The sequence below is a fragment of the Panthera pardus genome, unplaced genomic scaffold, assembly GCF_024362965.1.
Source record: "Panthera pardus isolate Hobbes unplaced genomic scaffold, ASM2436296v1 HiC_scaffold_2, whole genome shotgun sequence".
In the NCBI taxonomy this organism is placed as follows: domain Eukaryota; kingdom Metazoa; phylum Chordata; class Mammalia; order Carnivora; family Felidae; genus Panthera; species Panthera pardus.
In genome coordinates this window covers 73,328,464-73,343,078 of record NW_026526765.1, presented here as the reverse complement: position 1 = coordinate 73,343,078, position 14,615 = coordinate 73,328,464, and positions in this window count along the sequence as shown.

Genomic DNA, 14,615 nt, shown 5'->3' with positions numbered 1-14,615 from the left:
GCTTTTAGCAGCAACTAAGTTTTAATGAAATTAAATAGAAAAATATAATTGACATTTACTTCACAGTAATGATCCCTAACAGACTTCATTTATCCCAATTTCTATTTGCAGTTCTGCTAGGTATCTTTATTTCACATTTACTTTGAACGTTTTTTTTCTGGTAGAGAATTTTAACTTAATGGACCTTTCTTCTACCCACAGGACTTTAACATTTTTAAAATGTTATTGTCTTCATGTTTGCATAGTTTGACAAATCTGCTATTTTGCACATCTATGTTACTCATTTTTGCACTATTAAGATTTTATCTTTGTCACATGTTTGCACTAGTTTTAGTATGGTGGATCTTAGTTTGGTGTTCTTTTTTTCCTTTTTTAGGTTCTATGATATTCTTGAATTTGTGTTTAGTCATAGTGTTTTAAATTTTAGTCAAACTTAGATAATAGAATTCCAGTTCAAGATGGCAACGTGAGGTAGGTAGACTCTGAACTCATCTCCTCCATGCAACACACCAGTTTACGCCAATTAATAGAACAATTCCCCTTGAGGAAGAACTGAGGGGTGACTGAACAGCTACAGAACAACCAAAGATAAAGAGAATGGCAAGAGAATTGTAAGAGAGACAGAGACACCATAACAAAAGGAACCCTCATTCCTGACACTTTCAATGGCAATGGGAAGGGTTAGTACTAACGGACCAAAAACGGATACCTCTATCCTTGAACAAAGAAAAAAAAAGCTGTGGTTTAAGAAAGCAAGTAACAAACAAAAAAGACAATACTAGAATTCTGCCATGCTGCAGAGATGCTATGGGAAAGCTCTCTAGGTCAGAGGGATTACAAAATGACACAGCTTAAGTTTCCATGCCACCTTAAAAATCTAGACTGGCTCAGGGTCTGGACCCCGTAATAGGTGGGTCTGGTCCTCTCAGTGAACTTGCAACTTTTGAGTCTCAGGTCCACAAGCCCACACCAGCCCTTTTGCACTGGGACACAGAAACAGAAGAAAGAAAAGGAAAGGAAAGGAAAGGAAAGGAAAGGAAAGGAAAGGAAAGGAAAGGAAAGGAAAGGAAAGGAAAGGAAAGGAAAGGAAAGGAAAGGAAAGGAAAGGAAGGGTAAAGAAATAAAAAGAGAAAGAAAGAATGAATGAAAAAAAAAAAGCTGCAGTTTATAGGGGCCAAGGAGATGCAAGAACACTCTCTTCCTTTCCACCTTAAAACCCCAGACCTGAGCAGGGTGTGGACACCATAAGGACAGGTTCAGATGCCATGATTACAGGAACAGAAGAAGTCTCAGTTTAAAAGGGCCAAAAAAGAAAAAAAAAAAAAAAACAAAACCCAAAACTGTGGGAACTTCATTTCTCCCTCCACCTTGAAAGCCCAACCTGGATCACAGTTTGGCTCATTGTGAGCTGACCTGAACAAAGACAGGGGCCATAAGTCCAAACCAGTCACCCCATGGTACAGAAACACAGAAAAGAAGCCATGGTTTGGGGTGAGTGTATGTGTTTTTAACTTTTTAAGATTTGCCTTATTTTTATTTTCTTCTGTTTTTTTTTTTCTTTTCTTTCATGTTCTTTTTTTCTGGTTTTCTTCTTTTTAAATTTTTTTCTTTTATTTTTTTCTTTTATTATTATTACTTTTTATTCTTGCTGTAAAAATCCATGGTTTAAAAAAGTAACTAGCATATACAGACATAGTTCCAGCCAGCCAGCAAAAGTCACCAAACACACACAGTGCATAGAGGACCCCATTTACAAAACCACTACTTCAAATTTAGAAATAGCTGTTTCACCTAATACATAGGAACAAACAGAAAGTCAAGCAAAATGGGGAGACAGAGGAATATGCTCCAAAAGAAATAACAAGGAAAAAACCTCAGAAAAAGAACTAAATGACACCAAGATAAGCAATATGCTGATAAATAATTTAAATTAATGATTGTAAAGGTACTCAATAGGGTGGGGAAAATAATGTATGAATTTGGGGATACTTTCAATAAAAATAAAATATTGGGGTGCTTGGGTGGCTTAGTCAGTTAAGCATCTGACTTTGGCTCAGTTCATGATCTCTTGGTCCATGGGTTCAAGCCCCACATTGGGCTCTGTGCTGATAGCTCAGAGCCTGAAGCCTGGTTCAGATTCTGTGTCTTCCTTTCTCTGCCCCTCCCTCACTTGCACTATGTCTTTCTCAAAAATAAACATTAAATAACTTTAAAAAAGGAAATTAAAAGGAACCAGAGTCAAAGAATACAATAACTGAAATTAAAACAAACAAAAAAAACCATATTAGAGGGTGTCACCATAGATTAGAAGATACAGAAGAATACCAGTGATCTGGAAGAAACAGTAATGAAAAGTTTAACAGTAAGAAGAGAAAAGGGTTTTTAAAAATGAGCATAGATTAAGAGATCTCTTTGACAACATCAAGCAAACAAACACTCTCAATACAAGGGCCCCAGAAGAAAAAAAGAGAGAAAGGTGGACAAAACTTATTTAAGAAATGACTGCAAACTTCCCTCACCTACAGAGGGAAACAGACATCCAAGTCCAAGAAGCACAGAGAGTTCCAAACAAGATAAATCAACGGGCATATAATAATGTCTACACCGTGGCATATAATAATTTAAATGCTTAAGTTTAAAGATAAAAAGACTCTTAAAGGAAGCATAAGAGAAACCAGAAGTTACCTAAAGAGAAAATCTATAAGACTATGAGATGATTTTTAATCAGAAACTTTGCAAGTCATAGCTAGTGTCATCATATATTCAAAGTGCTCCAAGAAAAACAAAACAAAACAAAACAAAAATACAACCCAGAATACTCTATCTAGCAAGGTTATCGCTCAGATTTGAAGGCGAGAGAGAGTTTCCCAAAAAAAGATAAAGGAGTTGATTACCAGTAAACCAGCTTTACAAGAGATGTCAAAGGAACTTTTTAAGTGGAAAGAAATGACTCTAATAGACATAATAAAAAATATAAATAAAAAATGTAAAATATGACAACATATACCTAAAATGTGGATAAGACTAAAGAGGGAGGATAGGAAGAAAATGATTTTTTTTTGTTATTTTTTTAAAGAATGTGTATGAACTTAAATCATTATTAAGTTAATATGGACTGCTCTTTACACAGGATGTTATAATATGAAGCTCATGGTAACTACAAACCTAAAACCCTTAATAGACGCAAAAAAATAGATAAAAAAAAGAAAGAAAGCCAAACAAAACACTATAAATACTCATGGATCACAAAGAAGAAAAAAAAAAGCAAAAAACTAAATAAACAACAAGGAAACAGAATTTTAAAAATAGCATTAAGTACACACCTATCAATAATTACTTTAAATCTAAATGGCCTAAAATCTCCAATTAAAAGCCAGTGGCAGAATGCTTTTTTTTAAAAAATAATAAAACAAGATCCACCTATATGCTGCCTTCAAGAGACTCACCTCAGACCTAAAGAAGCATACAGACTGATACTGAAAGAATGAAAAAACATTCACCATACAGAAAAAAAAAAAAAAAAAGCCAGGGTAGCAGTACTTATATCAGACAAAATAAGCTTTAAAACAAATATCATAATAAGAGACAAAGACGGTATTTACATAAAGATAAAAGGAACTACCCAACAAAAGGATATAACAATTGTAAATGTCTACTCAATACTGGAGCACCTAAGCACATAAAACAAATATTAATGGACATAAAATAAGAAATTGATGCCAATACAATAATAGCAGAGGACTTTAACACTCCATTGATATCAATGGATAGATCATCCAGCCAGAAAATCAGTAAGTGACCAATGTCTTTGAATTATACTTTGGACCAAATGGATAAAACAGTGTATACAAGAGAGTATACATGCTTTTCAAGTACACATGGAACAGTTTTCAGAATAGGTAACATATGAGGCTACAAAACAAGCCTCCATAAACTTAATATGATTGAAATTATATCACGCATCTTTTCTGACCACAATGGTATGAAACTAGAAGTCACAAGAAAAAAATACTGGAAAAAACACAAACATATGGAGACTAAGCAACAGGATACTAAACAACAAATGGGTCAATGAAGCAATCAAAGAAGGAATAAAAAAATGCATAGAGACAAATGAAATGAAAGCACAACACTCCAAAGTGAAATCAGTTCTAAGAGAGATGTATAAACCAATATAAAAACCAAGACAGGCCTACCTCAAGGAACAACAAGGAAACAAAACAAAACAAAACAAATAAACAATCTAACACTACCCCTAAAGGAACTACAAAAAAACAAGTAACAAAGCCCAAGGTGAGTAGAAGAAAAGAGCTAATACAAATTAACATAGAAATAAATGATTAAAGTCAAAAAAAAAAAAGGGGGGGGGGCGGAAACAAATGAAATGAAGAGCAGCTTGTTTTCAGTGATACACAAAATTGACAAACCCTTAGCCAGACTCACCAAGAAAAAAAAGAGAAAAAAATCCGAAGAAATAAAGTCAGAAATGAAAGAGTAGTAACAACTGATACCACAGAAATTCAAAGGATCTTAAGAGAATGTTATAAAAATTTTATGCCAACAAATTGGTCAATCTGAAAAAATGGCCCAACTCCTTTAAATATACAATCTTCTAAAACTGAACCAGGAAGAAATAAAAAACTTGAACACTGATTACAAGTAACAAAAATGAATTAGTAATCAAAAAAAACCTACCAAAAAATTAAAGTCTAGGACCAGATAGATTTACCAGTGAATTCTACCAGACATTTAAAGAGGAGTTAATACCTATTCACAAACTATTCCAAAAAATACAAGAGGAGGGAAAACTCTCAATGTTGGCCATGAGGCCAACATTATCCTGATACTAAAACCAGACAAAGATACCACAAAAAGAGAGAAAACTATAGGCCAATATCCTTGATGAACATAGATTCAAATATCCTAAAATATTAGCCAGCTGCATACAACAATACATTAGAAAGATCATTCCTCCCTAATGGGATTTAGTCCTGTGATGTAGAAACAGTTAAATATTCACAAATCAATGTCATGCATTATATCAACAGAATGAAGGATAAAAATCATGTGATCATCTCAATAGATGCAAAAAAAAATTTGACAAGATTGAACATCCATAATAATATCTCTCAACAAAATGGAGTTACAGGGAGCATAACTCAACATAATAAAGACTCTATACTAACAACCCACAGGTAACATTATCCTCAAAGGTGAAAAACAGAACTTTTCCTTTAACATCAGGAACAAGACAAGGATGTCTACCCTCGTCATTTTTATTCAACATATTACTTGAAGTCCTAGCTACAGCAATCAGGCTTGAAAAAGAAATAAGAGACATCCATATTGGTAGGTAAGAAGTTAAACTATTATCTCCAATTTCTATTTGGAGACAACATGATACTATACATGGAAAATCCTTAAAAAATCTACTAGAATAAACAAATTGAGTAAAGTGGAAGAATCCAAAATTAATACCTGGAACTAGGTAGCATTTCTATGGAGTATCAAAGTCACAGAAAGAAATTTTAAAAGTAACACCATTTACAATTGGATCAAAAGGAATAATATACACAGGAAAAAACTTAACCAAGGTGGTGAAAGAGTTGTAATTGAAAACTGAAAACAGTGATGAAAGAAATTGGAGAGGACATAAACAAATGTGAAGATGTTCCATGCTCCTGGATTTGAAGAATATTGTCAAAATATCTATATTACTTAAAGCAATCTACAGATTTAATTCAACCTCTAACAAAATATGAATAGCCTTTTTCACAAAACTAGAACAAATAATACCAAAATTTGTACAGAACCACAACAGATCCTGAATCGCCAAAGAAATCCTGAGAAACAAAGCTGGAGATAGTCACGATTCCAGGTTTTAAGATATATTACAAAACTGTAGTAATCAAAACAGTATGAAACTGGTGCAAAAATAAACACATAGATCAATGTAACAGAATAGAGACCCCAGAAAAACTCACATTTATATGGTCAATTAATCTATGACAAAGGACGCAAGAACATACAATAAAGACAGTTTTTTCAATAAATAGTACTGGGAAAACTGACAGCTACAGGTAAAAGCATAAAACCAGACTACTTTCTAACACCATACACAAACATAAACTCAAAATGGATTAAATACATAAATGTGAGACTTGAAACCATAAAGATTCGAGAAGAGAACACAAGCAGTAAATTGTCTGACATTAGCCACAGCAACATATTGGTAGATATGTGTCCTCAGTCAAGGGAAACAAAGTAAAAATAAATCATTGTGACTACTGCAAAATAGAAAAGCTTTTGCACAGCAAAGGAAACCATTCATAAAACAAAAAGACAACTTATGAATGGGAGAAGATATTTGCAAGGGATATATAAGGGATTAATATCCCAAAGAAACAACCCATGAAACTCAACATCCAAAACAACACAATTAAAAAATGGCAAAGACCTGAATAAAGAAGATGTACAGATGGCCAAAAGACACATGAATAGATGCTCAATGTCACTCATCATCAGGGAAATCCATGTCAAAACCACAAGGAGCTATCACCTCACACTTATTAGAATCGTTAAAATCAGTAAGACAAGTGTTGGCGATGGTAAGGACGAAAAGGAAGTCTTGTGCACTCTTTGTGGAAATGTAAATTGGTATGGCCACTGTGCAAAACAGTATGGAGGCTCCTCAAAAGTTAAAAATATAAATAATATATGATCCAATAATTCTGCTCTTGGGTATTTACCCAGGGAAAATAAAAGCAACTTGAAAATATATAAGCACTCTTATGTTTATTAAAGCATTATTTACAATAGCCAAGACACAGAAGCAATGTAAGTGTCTATCAATAGACAAATGGAAAAGGAAAATGGCACACACACATATACTATGGGATATTACATAGCCATTAACAAGAATAACATTGTGCCATTTGAGACAACATGGGTGGACCTAGAGGGTATGATGGTAAGTGAAATAAGTCAGACTAAGAAACACAAATACCATTTGATTTCACCCATAAATGTTATCTTTTAAAAAAATGAACAAACTAAAAAGGAGAATCAGAACTTTAAATACAGTGAATAAAATGATGGTTGCGAGAGTGGAGGGCATTGGAGGTTTGGGGCAAAATGGGTAAAGGGAAGAGGGAGATGCAGGCCTCCAGTTATGGAGTAAGTCATGAGAGGAAAATGCTGAGCACAAGGAATACAGTCAATGATATTGTAAAAGCAATGCAATCGGACAGATGGTAGCTATACTTGTGAACATAGCATTATGTATAAACTTGTCAAATCACTAAGTTGTACATGATAAACTAATATAACACTAACGTGTCAACCATATTTAAAGAACTTAAAAAATATTTGTTACTCTTTTATTCAACTATTTTCTTGACGTCCTTCCCTTGGGGACTCCAATTGCACATTATAGTAGATAGCATGAAATTGTTTTGTAGGCAGTGAGTCTGTTCTCTCAATGCTTACTTTGGAAAAAAGTGTATCGTTATATATTGATTTTAATAATAATTGCTACTATAATGCATAATCTGCTAATTCCATCTGGTGACATTTAAATTTCATGCGGTTCTATTTTATATCTTAATCTTCTGTCATCAATATATTTAGGCTTTCCTGCAAATAACTGAATGTTTTATAATTCCTATTATAAAGTCATGGTCTCATAATTCTATAACCTCTGTCACTTCTGGATTAGCTTGTATTGACTGACTTTTTGCCTGTTTATATATAACGTATTCCTGCTTCTCACAAAGTGTGAAAAATTTTTATTGTATGTTAGACAATGTGATACTAGGCATTGTAAATATTATGTTGTTTAATGTCTCTAGTTTGCTCTCCTCTATTAAAAATCGTTAGACTTTGTTCCAGCAAGAAGTTAAATTGGTCCCTACAAGGCTTAATCTATCCTTTCATTGGGAATTCAAGATTTTGGGGGTTTTTATTGCTTTTAGTCCCTCTAATCATAATCACAAACTTACCTCTGTGCACAATTACAGGGCTATTGTCAGGGTCAACTTGTTTGTTTCACTTCTCACAGTGATCAGTTTTCTTCGGCATTCTTTGACTCTTGTTTGAAAACCATTGTTTCTTTTTATCCCTCACTTTATAGTAGTGTACATTGCAAGGGTTAATTCATTTTTGTTGCCTTTTCAATGGCCAGTAGTGGAAGTCTGTGTACATTAGTGCTAATTTACACCTTACAATAAGTAACTGATGTATACGACTCATTAACATACACAATGGTGGTGGTTATTAGTATTAAACAGACTCTAATGCTGAGCCAAATAGCAGATCTAAATTCCACAAGAGCAATGCTATCCAGAATATTAGCATAAGGACTAATATTATTTCATTTGAATAACTGGTATTCATAATATATGTATTTTGTGGGTATAATATCTTTGTATGTAATATTTTTCTAGTGGCTGGTAGATCAGCAGATTAATATTTTTGAGTACCATTCTATGCCCAGTCCTCTTCATTCTTATGTTCTCCCACAGAACACAAAATGAAAGATTTTATAGCATTCTCAAACTACAAATTTTATTAGTTATGCTATTGCTTCCTATTTCAATGAGCCTTTCTTGTAGAGTGCTTAACTGGCAGATAGGTGGTATGTGATTGACTATATAAACTGTTCTTGTTACTATTTACCAATAAATGTTTGAATATGTGGCAGATTCACATTAGACATATTTGATAAAAGCAAATTCCTGGTAGCAAGGAAATAACTCACTAGTGCCTCTAAAGGTTTTTTTTTTTAAATAAAAATAACCTGACAATTATGAGTGTACAAATTGCTTAAATAACTCCTTTAGAGCAGATACATATTGACTTATCTGATGTATATAATACATACATACAAGTAATTTAATAATTAGAGATGTGCCCATATCCCATCACTAGAGTTTCTAATTTTCTGGAAACCTAAGAATCTGTATTTTTTACATCTCTGAAAGTTTTTCTGATATGCAGCCAAAACTGAGGATAACAATGTTTTCAAGGGACCTAACAGATGATATAATTTGATTCCTTTACCATAAGAAAAGATGAATCAAAGGATTTTTTAAGTTCTCAGATTGCATAAAATTTGGTTTCTAAGAACTGCCAACCCATTTCCTTCTTCCCACATCATGCTATTCATATACTTAGAATTTATAGGTTAATTACTGAGGAAATCGATTAGATATGATGCTACACAGAGTACTATTCTGTTTCTGTGTGCATTTAGTTTCCCTTTTGAATCCAGTGCTCATGTCCTCATCTTTTTAAGTTATTATTTTATATGAAGAATAACAGGAACAAGAAGAAAAAAATCTTAGGTTTTAAATGTCATTTTTGAGACATAATTTCAGTTATATTTTGCTGCTTATTCTGAATTTACATAACAAGGATGCATGAATTTATATTGTGACTCATTGTCATGTAAATATATGAAAAGTTCATAAATTTAAATGTTTTTCAGACATCTGTTTGACCTGTTGTGGAAAGTTTCTCCTCAGGGGGTATACATCTACTTCACATTTGATAGCATGACACTTTCTGCATCTTATTGTATTATTTTAGAAAAGGAAACAGCAGACCATCATTGTGAGAACAGAATGCCAACAAACTGGTAAAACTCTAATCAAGTTTGAAAAAATGATTTGAATTGGGCATGTCATTCAAAGCTCTAGCTTACTGAAATGTGATTTTAGAAAATAAATTTGCTGAACAATAAAAATGATAAGTCTGAATTCTAATGCGAAGAAAAGATAACAGAAAAACTTAGTGTTTTAACGTATTCAGATTTTTTGAAGCATGCTTGCTATTTGCTTAAAAATTTAAGTCAATAGAAAGACCATAATATAAATACTTCGTGTTAATTCCTAACAATATGATGAATATTCAGAAGTTATTGACAAGCAGATGGTCATTGTAGATATTTTGGTCAACATTTTTTACTGTGAGACTGGCTTCAAGGTTCAGAAAAAATATTTTAATGCACTTGAACATATAAATATAAGAATGTTAATAGAAATTCAGAGAGACATAAAACCATAAATTCCATTTTGTGTCATTAAAAAGTCTAGATGAGTAGTTAATGAATAATCAAGTATACTTGAAAATTTTTATCTCATTATCTGAACAGAACAGATGTCATCAATATTTAGTACCCCTTTATGATAACAAGCATAGGTCTCAGGCTTTCATATATATGCATATATGTTTCAAATTTTATATTGTGATATACAAGCAGAAAAATGCACATATCTTAAGTGTATAGTTTGGTATAGTTCATAAGCTGAATACACTTTCATAACCAACACCAAAATAAGAAAGAGATATTACCTGGAAAAGAAAAGCCTCAAATTCTTTTCCAGTCACAATCAAATTTTAAGATTGGCTTCTTAGGGCACCTGGGTGGCTTTTTGGTTTAAGTGTCCAATTCTTGATTTCGGCTCGGGTCATGATCTCATGTTTCGTGAGTTCAAGCCCGGCATCAGGTCTGTGCTGACAGTGCAAAGCCTGCTTGGGATTCTCTCTCTCCCTCTGCCCTTCCCATGCATGCTCACTCTCAAAATAAATAAACTGACATTTTTTTTTTTTTAAAGACTGGCTTCTAATGACACAAACTAGTTTTGCCTGCTTTGGCACTTTGTATATTAAGTGAATCAGAGAATACATATCCAGAGTCTAATGGACAGGACATCATTATATTTGTTAGTCTTATCCATATTTTTGTGTATAGAAGATTCATTAGCCACATTTTTCTCTTAATAGACTAAAATTATTAGTAAGAAATTTTCATTCTTAAAAATAGATATCTGTGTCTGAAGTAAATAATCCAAAGTATGAACAGAAAAATCTTATTGCTAGTATTTAAATACTTCCTACAAAGTCTAAATCTGAAATTTTTTAAATATACAAGTATAAAACTATGCTTGTTCAGAGATAGTTTTTATAATATCTTAATATTAAAATCAATGTCCTATTTAAAATGCTTTTGAAAAAAGAAAAATAGGATACTCCTCAATGTTTAAAATAAACAAAAATAAATTTAAATACAGTTAAGTCATTATCATTACAACTTGATAGAAACACTGCTGTCTGTATTTTTCTAAAAGTTTTTGGGGCAACGGGGTGGCTCAGTCAGTTAAGTGTCTGACTTCAGCTCATATCACAATCTCTCGGTTCATGACTTCAAGCCCCACATCAGGCTCCACACACAGTGCAGAGCCCACTTGTGATTCTCTCTCCACTTCTCTGTGCCCCTCCCCAACTTGCACTCTCCTTCTCTTTCTTCCTCTCAAAAAAAAAAAAAAAAAGTTTCTAAGTACATTACAAAACGTTCATAAAAGTGGTCCTATACCCAGAAATTAGAAATTGTGGCCCCATTTTCCATAAAAATTACATGCCTTGTGTGAATTAAATGTTAGGAATGGTTTTTTGATTGCTTTGACTGAACCCTATTTTAGTTTTGTTCCCCTAACAGTAATGAGCCAGTTTTAAGATTGGCATTTCCACCTTAGAGAGTAAAATAGAAGTGATTTTTCTAGCTGCATATGCTCCCTCCAAAAACTCTCCAAACACATATATTTACTAATTACAACATACTACAGAAGACATGGAAAAGTACTATGTGTTAGCGGCTTTGTGTATAACGTAACAGATACACACAAACACAAATATCTGGTGAATATTGTTCAGAAGTAGCATATCTTCAACATCCAATTATTTGTCATTTTCAGTAAAATATGTGAAACTCCAGAGAAGAGTAATTCTGGATTTAAATAAGCAATGTATTTTACTTTCAAGATAGGTGTTAATTTTAATTTTTAGTCATAGTGTTTGTTTTTGCTTTTTTTTGGCCATCTGTAGTGGAAGTAAGGGCCCTATTACCTTATAGTTGTAATACGCATCTATGTGCCTTTCACATATTAGATGTTTAAAATATGTTGCATGACTGACAACATTTATCATTTTTGAGAGAAAACATTTTCACTCTCCAGATTAAGAAAAGCATTTGGGAACGTGAAGTGGATTAGGTGTATCACGTAATCCACTTGGATATTTAAGTCTGCTCAAATTATACATGACACTATTAAGATGATTTTTTTTTAATATAAAACAAATTGGGAAGCGCTGTAGTTTTCAACAATAGTGTTGCTCAATATTTGAGGACATTGTTAAGTTTTCTGTAGTTATGTCCACCCAATATACTTAATGTATAGATTTTAACAAAGAAACCTGTTATGTTTAAAGCTTATTTATTTACTTTTTATTTGAGAGAGGTATAGAGAGTAAGTGGGGAAGGGACAGAGAGAGAGAGGGAGAGACAGATTCCCAAGCAGGCTCTGTTCTATCAGTGCAGAGCCTAATGCTGGGCCTCAACCCACAAACTGTGAGATCATGACCTGAGCTGAAATCAAGAGTCAAACAATCAACTGAGCCACACAAGTGCCCCAGAAATCAGTTATATTTAATTCTTTAATAATTTCTTGAGAAAACAAATCAATATCATATCCTACATAGCATATCTAACATTCAAAAATGTGTGAAATAATTATCTCATTGAAGTTAACTACAGTCTAGAGTAATTCTATCAAGACTGAGAGGGGCATTTTTAACAGAGAAGAAATGAATAAAAACATCTTTATTGCAAACATTGCTATAGGTTTGGCTTTCTGCCCCTATTATGCAATACTTTAGGATTAACCTTTTTGATACCTATGTTACCATTATTAAAATGCAGATTTTAGTTAACTGCTTCTATTTTTAGTATGGTTATTAAATTATTGTAAGCACACTATAAACAAATGAATAATTCACATCTATGATACTTAATGAACATGGCCTCTTCCAACAGGAACTGAAGTTACTATAACAGAAAACCTCAGTGGAGCTGATTGTGCTAAATGAGAAATTCTCCTGGCATATGAGCTCAAAACCAAGGGCTAGCTTCTGTTAAGATAGACTGGAGGATTCTTCTATATTGTTACTTTTATAATTCCTTTCTTGTTGAAAATGATACCTGCTCAAATTTCAGTGAAATAGTTGTCACAAGGAATACCTTATGCTCATAAAGGTAACTTTTCTCTAAATAATTATCCTTGAATTAGATTCCCAAAACACTAATCCTCATATCTCCCCAAACTCCTGATTATAGTTTCCTGTACATTTCTTTGATTTCTTCCCATTTCTAATGAAAACGTTCTAACGTTCTCACCTCTCCTGTCCCCATGCCTTCATTACCCACTGACTCTGCTGATCAGCTCATCTAATCCAGAAAGCAATGAGGTTGGATATTTGTAGAGAAGCATAGGAATTTTTCTTTCCTAAACGGGGGGAGACAAATGTGATACATGTCTGTAGAACATAAATTGATCTCAGCATTTTATTGCTTCTAGTTTGTATTTGTAGACACCAGCAAAAAGGCAACAAAATACTTGCTTTAGGTCACTAATTCAACTTCATATTGGGACTGCATTCATGACAAAGAAGTTAATTGGATTCTGTTTAAGAACATTAGGTACAGGTCTCACTGTGAAGGCTAGGGAGTACATGCTTCACTCCAATTAGGACATGGACTTTCAGTTTGAAAATGTGTACTTTGCTCATATGAATTAGTACTATAAGTCAGGCAACCAGCCTGTGACCTTGGGTAGAGTAGTTACACGGTGAGCTTGGAGTGAGATGTCCTTGTAGATTGTCCTTTTGCAATTTAAATTACTTTTCTTGACCTAAATTTCTCCATGTGAATGTGATTAATATGAGTACCTAATTCATATGTGATATGGACTGAATAAATAATTTACCTGATAAAGGTTTCAAAATAATGATCGTAATGATGCTCATGAAATTTGGGAAAAGAATGGACAGACACAGTGAGAAATTCAACAAAGAGAAATATAATAAAGTACCAAAATGAAAGGCACCAAACTGAAGAATACAATAACCAAACTAAAAAAATATTCTACAGGGGTCCAATAACAGATCAGATGAAGCAGAAGGGATCACTAAACTTGAAAACATTGCAGGGAAACTCACTCAACCAGAGAAGAAAGTATGGAAAAAAGTGAAGATCGCTTAAGGGACTCAATGATCAACATTAAGCAGAATAACATTTACATTTTAAGTATCAGAGGGAGAAGAGAGAAGGGCAAAAAACTTATTTGAAGAAATAATGGTGAAAACTTCCCTAGCCTAAGGAAAAAACAAAAGCTCTGATATCTAAATCCAGGAATCCCAATGAGTTCCACATAAGATGAACCTAAAACGATTCTCACCAATGAGTTCCACATAAGATGAACCTAAAACGATTCTCACAAGATAGAGAAAATCTTGAAAGCAGCAGTAGAAACAAAGGGAATATGCATGGGAACTCCCATAAGACTATGAATAGATTTTTCAACAGAAACTTTGAAGGCCAGAATGGAAAAGCACAATATATTTGAATGGTTGAAAGAAAAAAGATAACTTAATCGAAGAATATTCTACTGGGCAAAGTTATTATGCAAAATAACACACACACACACACACACACACACACACACGAAGTCAAAGACAGATAAAGAGTTTTCCAGAGAAGCAAAAGCTAAAGAAATCGCTTA